Here is a 15,493-nt window from a genome sequence, read left to right as displayed (position 1 = left end):
CTGTACTATCAACCTCTACTATAAGAACCTGCCTGTAAAGTCATTGATTAAATTAGCATTCACTGAATATATCGATAATGTGTCAGGCATATTCTGGGAAAAGTAAAAAAAGATGTGGAAATTCTAGTGACATAATTTAAATTAAAAAGTTTTGATATTTACACTCAATTACTCTCATCTGACTTTATTCAAATATTTTAATAAACATATAAATGGAACACAGAAGGGTGTTTTCTAACAAGTCCCAAACCCTATAAACAGAATTAATTTATAAATATTTGCTATACCAACAACATATTTTACATGTATAAGAAAAACATTAAATCAACAAGAGGACAATGTACATTAAAAGACAGTTAAAACAGAATAAATTGCTAAACTTGAAACTATGCTTTCCCTCAATGATAAAAATACAAAATAAAATTATAATGTTGACCTTTTTTTATCTATATGTCAGTCAATTCAAATTTATAAAAAATGTATGAAGTCTCTTCAATATGGTGTTGGGAAAACTGGATATCCACATGCAAATTACAAGTTAAAGCACTACCTTATAACATATATAAAAACTAAAAATTAATCAACAACCTAAATATTAAGTGCTAAAACCATAAAACTTATAGAAGAAAACAGGAGTAAATTTTCATGACCTTGAATCTGACAATGTATTCTTAAATATGACCATCAAAAAAGTATAATTAACAAAATAAATAAATAAATAAGGATTTAATTAGGATTAAAACCTTTTGTACAAAGAGCATCTTTCTTATCAAGAAAGTGAAAAGACAACATATAGAATGGAAGAAAATCTTTGCAAATCATACATCTGATGAAAGTTTAATATTCAGAATATACAAAAACTCCAACTCAATAACAAAAGGACAATTTAAAAAATGGGCAAGACTTGAGTACACATTTCTCTAAAAAAGATATACAAACAGCCAATAAGCACATGAAAAGATACTCAACATAACTATTCCCTAGAGAAATACAGATCAAAGTTACAATATCACTTCACACCTGCTAGGAGGCTGTAATAAAAAAGGAAAAACAAAAAGAAAGTAACAAGTGTTGGTGAGAATGTACAAAACTAGAACCCTCAAAAACTGATGGTGGAAATGTTGCAGACTCTGTTGAACAGTTAGGTGGTTCTTCAAGAAACAAATCATAGATTATCATAGGACTTAGCTACCTACTCCTAGGTATATGCTTACCAGAACTCAAGGCAGGGAACTGGATATTTATACCAATGTTCAACAATGTATTATTTTCAACAGTCAAAAGGTGGAAACAACCCCAATTTCCATTAACAGATGAATGAATAAACAAAATATGGTGTATATATTAAATTGATATTTTAGCCATAAATAGGAATGAAATTCTGAAATACACTACAACATAGATAAATCTTGAAAATATTATAAGTAAAATTAACCATATGCAAAAGGACAACATTGTATAATTCCACTTCTATGAAATATTTAGAGTAGATCAATTCAAAGAGATACAAAGTAGATTAAAAGGGAGAGAAGAGCATGGAGAGTTACTGCTTAATAGTTGCACAATTTGATGTGATGAAACAGTTTTGGAAATAGTGGTGACTGTATAGCACTGGGAATATATAATTAATGCCACAGAATTATACAGTTAAAGCTCATTAAAATGGGAAATTTTATTCTGTATATTTTACAATAAAACAGACTCAAAGTAATTTTAATGGGTGGAAACAGGTACTCTCTCACACTGTCCTTGGATATATAAATCCATACAAATTTTACAAAAAGCAATTCAGCAGTAAGTGTCTACAGTGGCAAAAATGTCTAACCTCTGACTTAATAATTCTGGAAATATACCCTAAGGGAATAATTCAAAAAGCAAATGTTTTAATATTTTAATATATTCCCTTGAGCACTGTTTATACTTAGGGAAATGTGGAACGTCCTAAATATCCAAAGGTACAGAAATGGTAAGTAAATAATAATTATATAAGACTAAATATTAGGTGACAATTATATATCATCTATAAAAAGTCTGTAAGTCACATGGGATACTGCCTATCATATAACATTAAATTAAAAAAGGAAAAATGAAAAGTGTTAAAAAAAATTGAAAGAAGTATTTGAAAAGTTAACCTCTGGGGGCAGGATTACAGTAAGCAGCTTTCCCTCCTGCCTCTTCATTTCAAATTCGACATTTCTAATTTTCTATTATAACTGCAGTGTAAGAAATGGGAGATCTACTGTTCATATGAAGAGAAATTCAATTATGATCATTTATCCTCTCTCTAGAAAATAAAGAGAATTATTTAAAATAAATTGTAAAAGATGCTCACAAATTTCAATGATACATAGAACTATTAAAGATGAAGAAGCAGAGATCAAGTTCAACCCTTCATTTTACAAGTGAGATTCAGCTCACAAAAGGTAAGCTATGAGGAATTATGAAACACTGCTGGACTTCTGTTACTGGGTTTATTTCCTGTAGGAAGAGATTTTTAGACATTAGATTTTGCTATTTCCTCCCTCCTTCCCTCCTATTTTTAAAAAAACCCTGAAATTTATATAATCTTACCTCCACCCTATTCTCTATACTGCATTGAGCAAGTACTTTGAAAAAGAACATATGTTCTTGCCTCTTTAAGAAAAGCAAATACTGAGAAAATCTGCCAAAACCAACTGACAACACACAGCATTTCCTAGCCACAGCTAATAGCCAATTCAGGTAACAAAGAATGACAAACAACAAAGTAATTTTCTTTTCAAACAAAAACACAGCCTTAAACAGTTAATAATAGATAATCAAATGAAGGCCGAGTGATGAGAAATAGCATAGATGTTTGATCTGATAAAAAAGTAAAATGAAATAATAAGAGGATACTTTGAGTGCAGGATTAAGAGTATGGTAATAACACTCTGGGGACCTGTATAAGAAGATTCTAAAATAGAAAATATCAATTTAAGATTCTAAATAATGAGCCAGCAATATGCAGTAACCATAATATTTGGGTTATTACAGAAGAGGAGGTATTTCAGCACAAGTGTTTTCAACTTGAAAAATCTTACATACATCCTGTCTCCTGTTTAATGTGATTAGTCATCATCTTTTCCCTGCTCCACTTGTATCACTCAATGAGATCAGCTCCAAAGTTTCATTAAAAAAAAAAGAAAAAAAAAAGCTTGACCAGGTGACTAACAGTCTCCTTTGTTCCTAACCACAGCAATACCATGGAATCATTAGCCTCTGAGGTTGCCTTCAGAGACTTGTTTCCATGACAACAGAGGCTATACTATTAACACCACCTCAAAGAACACTGCAGAAAACTGTAAAATAACTGAATTGTATGTATTTTAAAAGTACTTTTTTAATACCAGGATTCAAATCAACAGCTTTTTGAAAAAATTTTAAACTGATTCATTTTTAGAGATTCTGATTAATTTTCTTCATGGCTTTACATTTTACATTTAATGTGAGATCTTAAAATTATGAAATCAGTTTTTTAAATGTAACAGATTTTCCTAAAAGTGGTTTGAAGCCTCACTAGGTATAGTCACGTACATAATGTGTATTATGCACATCATGCACATATATATTTATGACTATGTACCACGTTTCCATTCATTCAACGATAAATGAAAAAAATGTGTATCAAAGTGTACCTACCTGTATTAAATCTCTTTCTGCTTAAAATAGCTAAGTGGTTTTTATACAGGGTTAAAAATTAAGTTTACAGTTATTTGTATTAATAATATAAGAATAAACTATCTTTTGTGTACTCACAAATGTAAACCTACTTTTGTCCCACCCTATGTATGAACATGAATCCTGACTGATAGAGGATGAGTCAGAAGGAACAATTGGGAGGTTGCTGTGATAATATAGCTGAGAGGTATCAGTGGCTTAAACCAAATGGTGGTGATGGGAAATGAGGAGTCAAATCAAGAAAGATTTTGCATATATAATTTGTGTATCTGGTGACTGATGAGAGGTTGGGAGTGAGTAATAACACCTATAATAGCCACTAAAAATTATCTTTCATATCACAGATCTGCAAAGCTATCTAAATAACATTTAATCTTTCTCTTCTCACTAAATTGTTTATTGAAATGGTTTTCATAGCATAAAATGAAACTCTGAAGAAAGATAAGTGAAACAGTACTACCAGATAATTAATAATTGTTTAATTAAAATAAAATTAAAATTTATTTAATTAAAATTAAATTAAATTATTAATTTTACATTAATATGCTATATGAATGGGGTAATCTGAGCTTAGAATATACATAAAAATGCCATAAGGTCTAAATAAATTTATATTACATTAATAGAGAATGAAATACATAAATGAGAAAATCTCTTGTTATCAATATCTTAGATAATAGGGAAAGCAATTATCCTTGTGTATCTGTTGGTCAATAAGACCCTTATTTTTGGGGGGGGGTGGGAGTATAGCACAATTAATATTCTCATTCTCAATCCAAATTCCTTTGTTTAAACATGTACTATATTGTAATGAGACATATTTTTCTATCAAACGTCAAAGAAGCTATCCGAGAGGGAGGTAAAACCAGAAAAAAAAAGTCATTTTCATATTTATAGAAGGATAAAATACAGCACGCTAGGTATATTAAAACTGTTTAGAAATCACTGTACTCAACAGGGGCCCAGTACCTTCAAAATAAAAGTGTTTTTCCTTGCTTAAATCTGCTTCTTATTTGCCTCAAAGGCCCTTTTGCCACAGTTACTGTAAATAAGTACCTCCAATATAAGCTGGTACAGCGGGAAAAAAAAAGAAAAACAGGCATATGACATCACGTCATAATTATCTCAGAAGCAAATGTTAATAAAATTATAGGTATTTTAAAACAAATCACTAGGATGTTAAAAATACAAATGTCTGCTTTTAAAATAACAAAGGGGAGACAGAAAAACAGATCTAGTGATTAACAATCCTATTACAGAAACATGGGTGCAGATTTGTTAGTTCATACAGACAGATCATCCAGTCTATGAATCTATTTCTGCTTGTAAGATTCATGATATTTAGTTAAGGTTTATCATCCATTTATTATGAAAAGATGGTATTCTATCAGCATTCAGCTTGTCTTTTGTGCTGGTAAAAGGATTAGCCAACAACCACTAAAAGCTTAAAGTAAACAAAGAACTAAAAATTAGATTTAAGACAGGTTATGTAATTAATAGGCATAAAACTACCAACTGCAATCCGCTTTTTAAAAAACTTGATTTTAGGACTTCCTGCCAAGATAGTGGCATACATAGACACACTGTGCCTCCTTGCACAACCAAAAGGAGGACAACAACAGCTTCAAAAACAAGAAATAACCAGAACTGACAGAAAATTAAACTGTATGGAAGTCCGACAACCAAGGAGTTAAAGAAGAAATTCATCCAGACTGGTAGGAGGGGTGAAGACAGGCAGCCTGGGTGGAGAGGAAGCATGGCAAGGTGGCAGGTGGAGGCCCCAGCAAGGTGGCAGATTGTGGACTGGGCAGTCACACATCTGAGTGCATAAACCGGGAGGAACAAATGGGGAGTGAGACAGACCACGCAACACAGGATTCCAGTGCAGGGAAATAAAGCCGCAAACCTCTGACTGAAAACACCTGTGGGGGTTGAGGTGCCAGGAGAAACTCCAGCCTCACAGGAGAGTTCGTTGGAGAGACCCACAGGGTCCTAGAATGTACACAAGCCCACCTACCCGGGAATCAGCACCAGAAGGGCTCAATTTGATTGTGGGTAGAGGGGGAAGTGACTGAAAACCGGCAGAGCATAGATCTAGTGGCATTGTTCCCTCTAGAATCCCTCCCCCACATACACTGTCACAATGCAGTGGGGTTGCCTCTCCCTGGTGAACACCTAAGGCTCTTCCCCTGACAATGTAAGAGGCAGATGAGAGAAAAAAAAAAATGGCCCAAATGAAAGATCAGATCAAAGCTCCACAAAAACTACAACTAAGTGATGAAGAGATAGCCAACTTAACAGATGCACAATTCAAAACACTGGTGATCAGGATGCTCACAGAATTGGTTGAATATGGTCACAAATTAGATGACAAAATGAAGGCTATGCTATGTGAAATAAAGGAAAATGTACAGGGAACCAAGAGTGATGAGAAGGGAACTGGGACTCAAATCAATGGTTTGGAGCAGAACGAAGAAACAAACATTCAGCCAAAACTGAATGAAGAAACAAGAATTTAAAAAAATGAGGAGAGCCTTAAGAACTCCTCTGGGACAACTTTAAATGAATCATAGGGATACTAGAAGAGGAAGAGGAAGAAATTGAAAATTTATTTGAACAAATAATGAAGGAGAAATTCCCCAATCTGGTGAAGGAGACAGACTTCAGGAAGCTCAGAGTCCCAAAGAAGTTGGACCCAAGGAGAAACACACCAAGGCACATCATAATTACATTACCCAAGATTAAAGATAAGGAGAGACTCTTAAAAGCAGCAAGAGAAAAGTTGTAGACAGTTAGCTACAAAGGAGTGCTCATAAGACTGTCAGCTGATTTCTCAAAAGAAACCTTGCAGGCAAGAAGGGCCCGGAAAGAAGTATTCAAAGTCATGAAAGGCAAGGTCCTATATCCAAGATTCCTCTATCCAGGAAAGCTATCATTTAGAAAGGAAGGGCAGATAAAGTGCTTCCCAGGTAAGGTCAAGTTCAAGGAGTTCATCATCACCCAGCTCTTATTGTATGAAATGTTAAAGGAACTTACCTAAGAAAAAAGTAGATAAGAAATATGAACAGTAAAATGACAACAAACTCACAGTTATTAACAACCAAACCTAAACCAAAACCAAAACCAACTAAGCAAACAACCAGAAAAGGAACAGAATAACAGAAATGGAGATCACATGAAGGGTTATCAATGGGGGAGTGAGTGGGGAGCAAGGAGGAAAAGGTACAGAGAATAAGTAGCATAAATGGTAGGTAGAAGATAGATAGGGGTAGGTTAAGAATAGTATAGGAAATGGAGAAGCCAGAGAACTTATATGTATGACCCATGGACATGAACTAAAGGGGGGAATGTGGGTAGGAGGGGGTACACAGGGTAGAGGGGAACAAAGGAGGGAAAATGGGACGACTGTCATAGCATAATCAATAAAATATATTTTTTAAAAACTTGGTTTTATCATAAAAATACAAAAAATTAAATTAAACTTGGTTTTGTCAGAATGTGGCTAGAGAAACACACACAACTATGGACTTCATGATTACTAACCTAAAATGGGCTCTTAATGCTCCTATTAATGCTCTCTAATGATTCAGACTGGGTACCTTTCTGAAGTTGTTGTCTAATATTCTTCGCCTGCTTAGTGTTTCACCGTATTGACCCCCCTGCTGTTCCTCAACGATCATAAACATGCTCTGGCCTCAGAGTCTTTTATTTATTATTACTCCGCCTAGAATGCTCATGCTCCAGATATCCACATGCTTCAATTCCACAACTTCTTTCATGTCTTCACTCAAATATCACCCTCCAGTTGAAGCCCCTCTTAGTTATCCTATCAACTCTCACTGCACATTTACAAACACACACATCTGCTACTGTCCTCTTTTTTTACTTTCTTCTTCCGCATATTACATATTTTAGTAAATCGCATTTATGTGCCCTTTTCCCCTCTAATATGAGTTCTATGTAAGCGGGGATTAAAACATTTTTTTAATCCTTACCTGAGGACATGTTTTTCATTGCTTTTTACTGTTTAAAAGATTTTATTTATTTATTTTTAGAGAGAGGGAAAGGCAAGGAGAAAGAGAGGGAGAGAAAGATTAATGTGCGGTTGCCTCTCACACACCCCCAACTGGGGACCAGGCTCACAACCCAGGCATATGCCTTGACTGGGGATCGAATGGGCAGCCCTTTGGTTTGCAGGTCCACGCTCAATCCACTGAGTTACACCAGCCAGGGTTCATTGCTTTTGAGAGACAGAGGAAGGCAGAGAAACATTGATGCGAGAGAGAAATGTCAATCAGTTGCCTCCTGTATGTGCCTGGACCTGGGATCATACGAGCCCAGAACAGGAATCTAATGTGCAACCTAGGTATGTGCCCTAACTGGGAATCAAATCTGCAACCTTTTGGTTACAGGATGATGTTCCAACCAGCTGAGCTACACTGGCCAGGGCAAAGTAGAGATTCTTGTTCACTCCTGTGTGCCCTGTGCCTAGAATAGTACCTACCTAGAACATCGGGAGTATTTATTATGTATTTGTTGAATAAATGAAACCCAGTGACTGCCAAAAGACAGATTTCATTAGTACTCTAAAATGATAAAATGACTAAAGGAATAGACTGTGTACATCCATCTTTCCCTCAGCCCCCTTTCATTCTATATAGATAGTAGATATTGCCAGAAGATTCTTTTCTTTGTGCTTGGCCAGACACTACCAATCAGAAGGTACTGAAGATAACCTACCATTTGACAGCCTTAGAACGTAAGTATCTAACTATAAAAACACCAAAAAAATTGCCAGTTTCACATTGTTCTCTATCTAGCAATAGCTAATTGTCTAATAATGTCCTATTTGGAAAAACAATGACAAAAAAAAAAACAAACAGGTCTTGCTTCAGTACATTTTCTCATCTCTTTCCTTTTTAAAGTGTAAATTTCACTGACAGCTCATATTTAAAACCTGTGGTGTCCTTCCTCCAAACTTCAAGGACCTACTAATTTTGGTTTAGTGCCTAGGTCCCTAATCAAGTGGTAGCTGCTTCCTGGGGTTTCTATCTCTTTTACCTTGGTGTTCCATTTGTCCTTCTCAGTTCTCCAATTCTTTTTGTGAACAACCCCCATATCATATTATCTTTTGTTAAAATAACTGCTGTTTCAACAGCAGTATCTGTTTTCCTGGTGGACTCTATCAAGGTTACCAATCCTCTAGCTAAAATATAATTCTTTACCATTCTATATTTAGGTGGCTTCTCTATAGCTCTAATTTCATCACTTAAAAGGATAGAATATGTTGTGGAACTAATGACAATGGTAGTGGTGTTTATAGGAGTGGTCATGAAGATGATAATGATAATGATGGTTAAGTGTGCTCCTGATGTCAGATATTATAATAAGGGTTTCACATGTATTATTTCATTTAATTTTCACTACATTGATGCAGATAACATTTTCATCCCTATTTTCTACAGGTGGAAGAAAGAGACACAGAATTTATGCAATTTGTTCAAGGTACCACAGCTAGTACATGGAAGAACAGAGATTCAAACTCAGGGGAAAATGGGGAAATTTGAAATAGTGTCAGTAATGAAAACAAACAAAAATTAAAAAAATACACCCAGACCATCATCCCTTAAAGACAGCATAGCATGCTCAAGCAGTTACTGCATTGTCTCTTTAAAATAATTTACAAAGAGTTTGTTGTCTTTATTGTTTCTGCTATATTTTAATGCAAAGACAATATATAACATCCCAGAAAAAATTAGAATACTTCATTAATCCTTAGTTCAAAGGTTAGCAAACTTTTTCTGAAATGAGCCAGGTAATAAATATTTTAAGTTTTATAGGCCATGCAGTATAGGCCATGCACCAACTGTGGTGCAGCAGCTTGAAAGTAGCCATAGGCAAAACCCAAATAGAAATGGTTGTATACCAATAAAACTAGCCTTTTACCTGTTTTATTTATAAAAAATAAATAAATTTTACCTGTTTTTATTTATAAAAGCAGGTAAAAGGCTAGATTTGGCCTACAGGCTATAGTGTGATTAAAAAGAAAAAGAAAATAACTTTAAGACACCCAGGTATTGGGAACCACCTGCCTGGTTTCAGAAGCTGTACCCCCCCCCATGGCTGAGTATAAAGACCCTGGCACCATAAGCCACTAAGGAGATAAAACTTATCCTCCTGGCAGGGGCACAGTTTCTGCCCCCTTTACTTCACCCTGCTTGGCCCCCGGGGGACAGCTGGATAGTCAGTAATGGGTAAGATTCCTCAAGGGAGGAACAATCTAAGACAGGTACAGTTGCAAAGGGATCACCAGGGAAGGACTTAGGGAACTATAAAAAAGGGGTAATGGACCTTCACCCCTCGGCTTTGTTATATACTAAGTCCTCATTCTATCTGTAAAAAATCTCCTAATCTCTCGGCTGCCCCCACCCCCCACCTGATTCAAGCCTGAAACAGTGCCAGAGGGTGGTGCAGCCCTGTACAGGAACAGTGCCCCTATAGGTGGTTCGCAGGGTTAATCAGGCCTAAGAAAGAATGCATAAAATCCTGTGAAGCCTGCTTTGTTAAGCACACCCTCAATTTAAATAATAAGGATCCAAGCATAAAATGAGTTTGTTTCTCAAAGTTTTATGGCCCTTTCACTTCACTCTATCTATTTGACCCTGACTCAGAATAAATCATTATAGTTCTTTTTGAATGTTACCTATTCCTTGATCATTACTGCCTGATAATGATTAACGAGCTTTACATACACACCCTGTATTCCTATGCAAGCTAAACCCAATAAAAGCCCACTAAGAAAAAGGCTAAAGGCCCTTCTCCTCTGAGAGACTGGGCCACCTTTCCTCCCCAAGCAGATCATAAGTCTTGGTAGACTTATTCCCATCCACAGTGGCCAAGGGAGCTCTGAGAGCAGAGCACCCCCCGCCCCATACTCAGGCTAATTTTTATTAACAATAGTTGGTTTAATTATGTTGCAATGTTTAAACTATGATAATAAAAATAAGCAACTCCTCCCTTAGAAAATGGCAGTGAGAATTAAAAAATAAACATGAAATACATATGAAAATTTGAGGTTACATTTAGAGTTCTTTAAAATATTTTTACAAAAATGGGGCCCTGGCTGGCATCGCTCAGTGGATTGAGCGTGGGCCTGGGAACCAAAGTATCGCGGTTCGATTCCCAGTCAGGGCACATGCCTGGGTTGCAGGCCAGTTCCCAGCAGGGGATGCATGAGAGGCAACCATACATTGATATTTCTCTCCCACTCTTTCTCCTTCCCTTCCCCTCTCTCAAAAAAAATAAAATAAAATATAAAAAATATAAAATATTTTTACAAAAATGGCCTACATAATAAAGCTGTGCTCATAACTGAAAGGATTTAGGGTCTATACTGTATGTAGCCTTTTAGTCTGGAAGAAGTAATTAACATAATGATTTTTGTTCTATGCCCCACTCCACCCCACCCCATCCTGCTATGGTACTTAGTAAAGCTGAAACAATAAATACCCAAGATCAGTATGTTTCTTGTTCGTTTTTTCTCTTTCTTTCAAAAATACTTTCAAACTCATTTCTTTTTCAAATTCATAACACTTTGACACATTAGTTGGTTCTATGAAGATTAGTGTTAAATACAGAAAAATGAGGCTTAGCTTTGTTTGACTGATTCAAATCTCAGATTATAACCTTGTTATTTTTCTCAGGACCAACAAAAAATTTGTAGGGCAAGCAACTGGTCCCATTCTGTCATAACAACTTCACACTCCAGAGCTGGCTGAGTCAACAGTCACAGTTTAGATTTCCCAAATCTGTAAAAACAGTTTAGAAAGGTCCACACTGGGGTTTACTAAAAAATTAAGAATGAATAGGTAGAGATCCTGTTAACAGGTGAGGGAGAAAAATATTTTAAGTAAATTTATCTAGGGACAGAATAAGTACTGTTCAAGCCTCTCCTAAAATTCCACTGCTTCCAGATGTCATAGCCAGTTGGTTTACACTTGCACAAAACAGAGCCACTCTCTGTTGACTGATTTGCATATGCCTATAAAATTAGCATGCCAATCGGTTTATTTAAGTTTTGTTAAATAAGCTGATAATTATATGTTACTATTCTGCACATGGCCTGAACAACTATTTTTATCTTTATCAAATTCTAAATTTTGAAACAAAGATGAAGGCTGAAAATGTTATTTAAATAAGGGTGCCAGGGGAAGTACTATATTTTGCTGTATATTATGTGCACCCACATTTCTGGCTCACACTTTTAGGGAAAAAAATCTTTTAAATTTTTTAATTCAACTTTTTATTTATGTTTAGATACTTGTTTTTTGTATTATAAAGGAATTTTAGTATTTCTGAACATATTATTGTACAAGAAATTTCATCTAACAAATAATTACAAAACTCAAGAATGGATACAAGGCACAAGAAATTTTATGTACTAGTAACAAATTAATGATATTTATGCATCATAGAAGGCCAAGAACTCTTCACCACTGTCAACATCATAAGCATTGTATTATTCTTCAATTTCTGTATTACTGCTGTCTTCTGAAGAGTCACTGTCCTCATCCCAGTAAATTTCATCATTCTCAGTTCCACCCATAGCATTGCTGATATTGCATTTTTTAAACGATTTCATAACCACTTCCTTCTTGATACCAATCCATGATCTTAGGATCCAAGCACAAACATGGTGATGGATGACTTCTTGATTTTGCTCGTAGGTGTTAAATCATTACCAGGTGACTGCATCTACAATGCCCACTCTTTCTTCATTAGGGCCTTAAAGAATTTGTTTACTAACATATCAAGAAGCTGCAGTTGGCTGGTTGCCCAATGGGTATCACGGCAATTTCGGTTTTCAACTGTAGATTGCTTTTGCACTTTGTATAGTAATATGGGCTTTAAAGTGATCAAAACTAGCAAAGCTGGTTTTTTAAGTAATCTACCTGGCCTGACCAAATTTGGTTAAACCACATTTTTACACCTTCTTTATTCACCCATCCTTTTTCATGCATGTGGACAGTAACTCCACCTGGAATGCATTTTTTTCAAAAACATTTTTCTTTTAAAGATGATCATAGATCATAGCTTTGTCCCATCTGCACAATAGGCTAGAACAACAGTGAAATGTGTTTTCTCATGACAACTAGTTTTAACAGCCATGGTCTTTGCTCCTTTGACATCCATAGTTCTGTTGGGTGGCACATCAATGTGAGTGGGACTTCATCCATATTGGTGATTTGGGACAGCTCAAAGTTTTAAGTTTTTTGAAGATTGATAATAATCAAATTCCCAAACTCAATTCTCATAGACCACTGAAGTTTTTGGGTGAGTTTCGTTTGTGTCCTCATATTCAAACCCTCTCTCTTCATAAAGTTAAAGTACAGGTGTCCCTAAGAAATTACCAATGTTTTTATTTCATGAAATCCTTTTACTTTCTTCTTGTATCATCTTGATTGAAACAGAGATCTCACTGTGATGCTGTTCCAGAATCCAGGTCTTTACCTCCTGCTTCCCCTCCAACCACTTGGAGGTTTCCCTCACATTGCCTTGTTCTGTCTTGCCATCTGAAGTTGTTTTTCTTCACAGTCTGATGACACTCTCTATGGGAAGAGTGCCAAAGTGTCTTTCAGCATCTCTGTTGTCATTCTTTTTAGCATATTTAATAACTTTTACCTTAAAGCTTGCATTGTATGAAAATTGTTTCAGGGGAAGACAGCAGCAAGATCGGTGGGAGAGGAATCCACTTGCCCCTGTGCATGGGTGAAACACCTTGCCGATGTTCTGAGGAACAGAGTGAACAGCCAATGGTATCCCAGTATATATGAAGATTGGAGAACAAAAGTTTAGAGGGCACTAAAAAATCAGATGGTACGGAGAGTGCTTTAGGACAAGGTCCCAGAAAACAGTTCGGGGATCAGGGCAGCAGCAGCCCCAGGCCCAACGCCCACCAGATCGGCTGCAGGAGTCTTGGGAGAGAGGCAGATCAATGGCTCCCTCCCCTGCCAAACAAGGTTTGAGCAGCACCAGGAGGGACCTGGATGCTTGAAGTGGCTGGGGGGAATAAGGACAAAGTGGCAAACACAGAGGTGCGGCGTGCACCCACATCAACTCTGGATGCCAGTGGGGAAGAGTTGTGCAGTGACACCTGACTGGGTCAGTCCCCGATCTCTGGAGAGTTGGGCTGTGAGAAAGGTCAGGCACCTGCTTGAAGTGGCAGGCCTGAATAGGAAGAATTTTTCAAAAAGAAAATGAGAAAAAAGAGGCACTCAGGGGCTGTTTAGAGAATTTTGCCACAGCAGCTGCCCCCACCACCTGTGCCCCTACCCCCACCCCACCTGGCAGCTGTGCTCCCACTATAGCAGTAGAGGCCAAGTGTTCACGCTCACAGCCGCAGGGTTGGCACACACCTGACCCCGTGGCCTGGTGGCTGCCCCTCCGGCCCCAGCAGCAGAGGCCCAGTGCTCACATCTGCAGCCCCAGAATGGAGTGTGCCTGACCCTGCTGCCCAGAGACACTCGGCACCCAAATCCTGCACTCTAGTGGCAGCAACAGCGGAGCCACGTGCCTAAATCCACAACAGTAGCCACATCAGGCCCAGGGACAACTGGCTCTCGAAGAGGAAGGCAGAGATGCCCCCGCAGAGGAGAGCTGCAGGGCTCAAGGAGTCAGCAATCCCCAGAAAGACTGACTCAGTGGTGGGGAGGGGGAAGGAATGAACTACCCTGAAGGGACTCTCAAGAGTCTCCAGCATCTAGGACAGGAAAAATGGAGAAGGTGGTATGTGAGTTGCCACTAATTGGTGCACCTCAAGGACAGCGCACTAGTAAACTGAAAGCGTAGGCTGGGTGTAGAAGGGCACTGGAGGCCAACAGCAAACTGAGGAACTGGGCTAGAGGTGGGGCAACTGCTATGAAAAGTGCAGCTCAGGAAGGGAGAGAAAAGCAAAACCCATCTCCCCTCAGCCTGCTGCAGCAAGGAAGACCAGCAGAACTGGCTTGGCCGGTTTAAAGCCAGCAGGAGGCTCCATTTTTATTTTATTTTATTTAAATTCCTTCTTCCTTTCTTTCCTTCTTTATTCCTTCTTCCTTCCTTTCTTTCCATTTTTAAAAATCCCCACAAATGAGATAATAAAACCTGGAGCTATGAAAAGACCAGAGTCAGACCCAAAGAGGGGTCATCCCAACAACTGAGATAGACAAATTTCACTTTGCTACTCTAGAGAACTTGCAAGTCATTGTATATTTATATTATTATTTTCATTATTCTTTCATCTTTAGTTTTATTAGTATTTTTATATTTCTCTTCTTTCTGTTTAGTCTTCTTCCCATAGTTTGTTAAATTGCATTGTTTGACTGGTTTCCCTTGTTCTCTCTTTCCTAGTGTGTTGTTAATTTTCCGTTTTTCATTTCCCTTATGTTCAATAGCACACTACTCTAAGTCCTGTACTTCCTATTCTTGTTATTCAGATCAAAAAGATTCTGTCATATGATTGTAGTTCCACTACTATTGTAAGTAATTGTTGTTCCATATAATTGGAAATACTACACAGCACCTTTCCCAGATTTTAGCTCACTTCACTGTTTCTGGAACTTTATTAATGTTGTGTTTAACTCGATTCTCTCGTACACTACACTATTTTCTATCCTTGACTCTCACTTTACCTCAGAATCTGACCTCCCACAAGCCCATTGCTTTCTAGATCCAACTTACAATCCTTCCTCCCTGCTAACGAGAGTTTTTATTTTTTCCACCCTTTCTAAAAAGTGGCTAATTGGGTGAAATAACA

General features: G+C 37.0%; 1 protein-coding gene across 9 annotated transcripts in view; it reads right to left on the bottom strand.

Moving 5' to 3' along the window:
• Nucleotides 1-15,493, bottom strand: part of DLG1 (discs large MAGUK scaffold protein 1) — a 306,240-nt gene that overhangs the window by 183,548 nt on the left and 107,199 nt on the right. The gene's annotated exons all lie outside the window — the stretch shown is intronic.

This window comes from Artibeus jamaicensis, unplaced genomic scaffold (assembly GCF_021234435.1).
Source record: "Artibeus jamaicensis isolate MK-2021 breed Jamaican fruit bat unplaced genomic scaffold, CSHL_Jam_final contig_793, whole genome shotgun sequence".
Classification (NCBI taxonomy): domain Eukaryota; kingdom Metazoa; phylum Chordata; class Mammalia; order Chiroptera; family Phyllostomidae; genus Artibeus; species Artibeus jamaicensis.
This window is presented reverse-complemented; position numbering and strand designations above follow the sequence as displayed.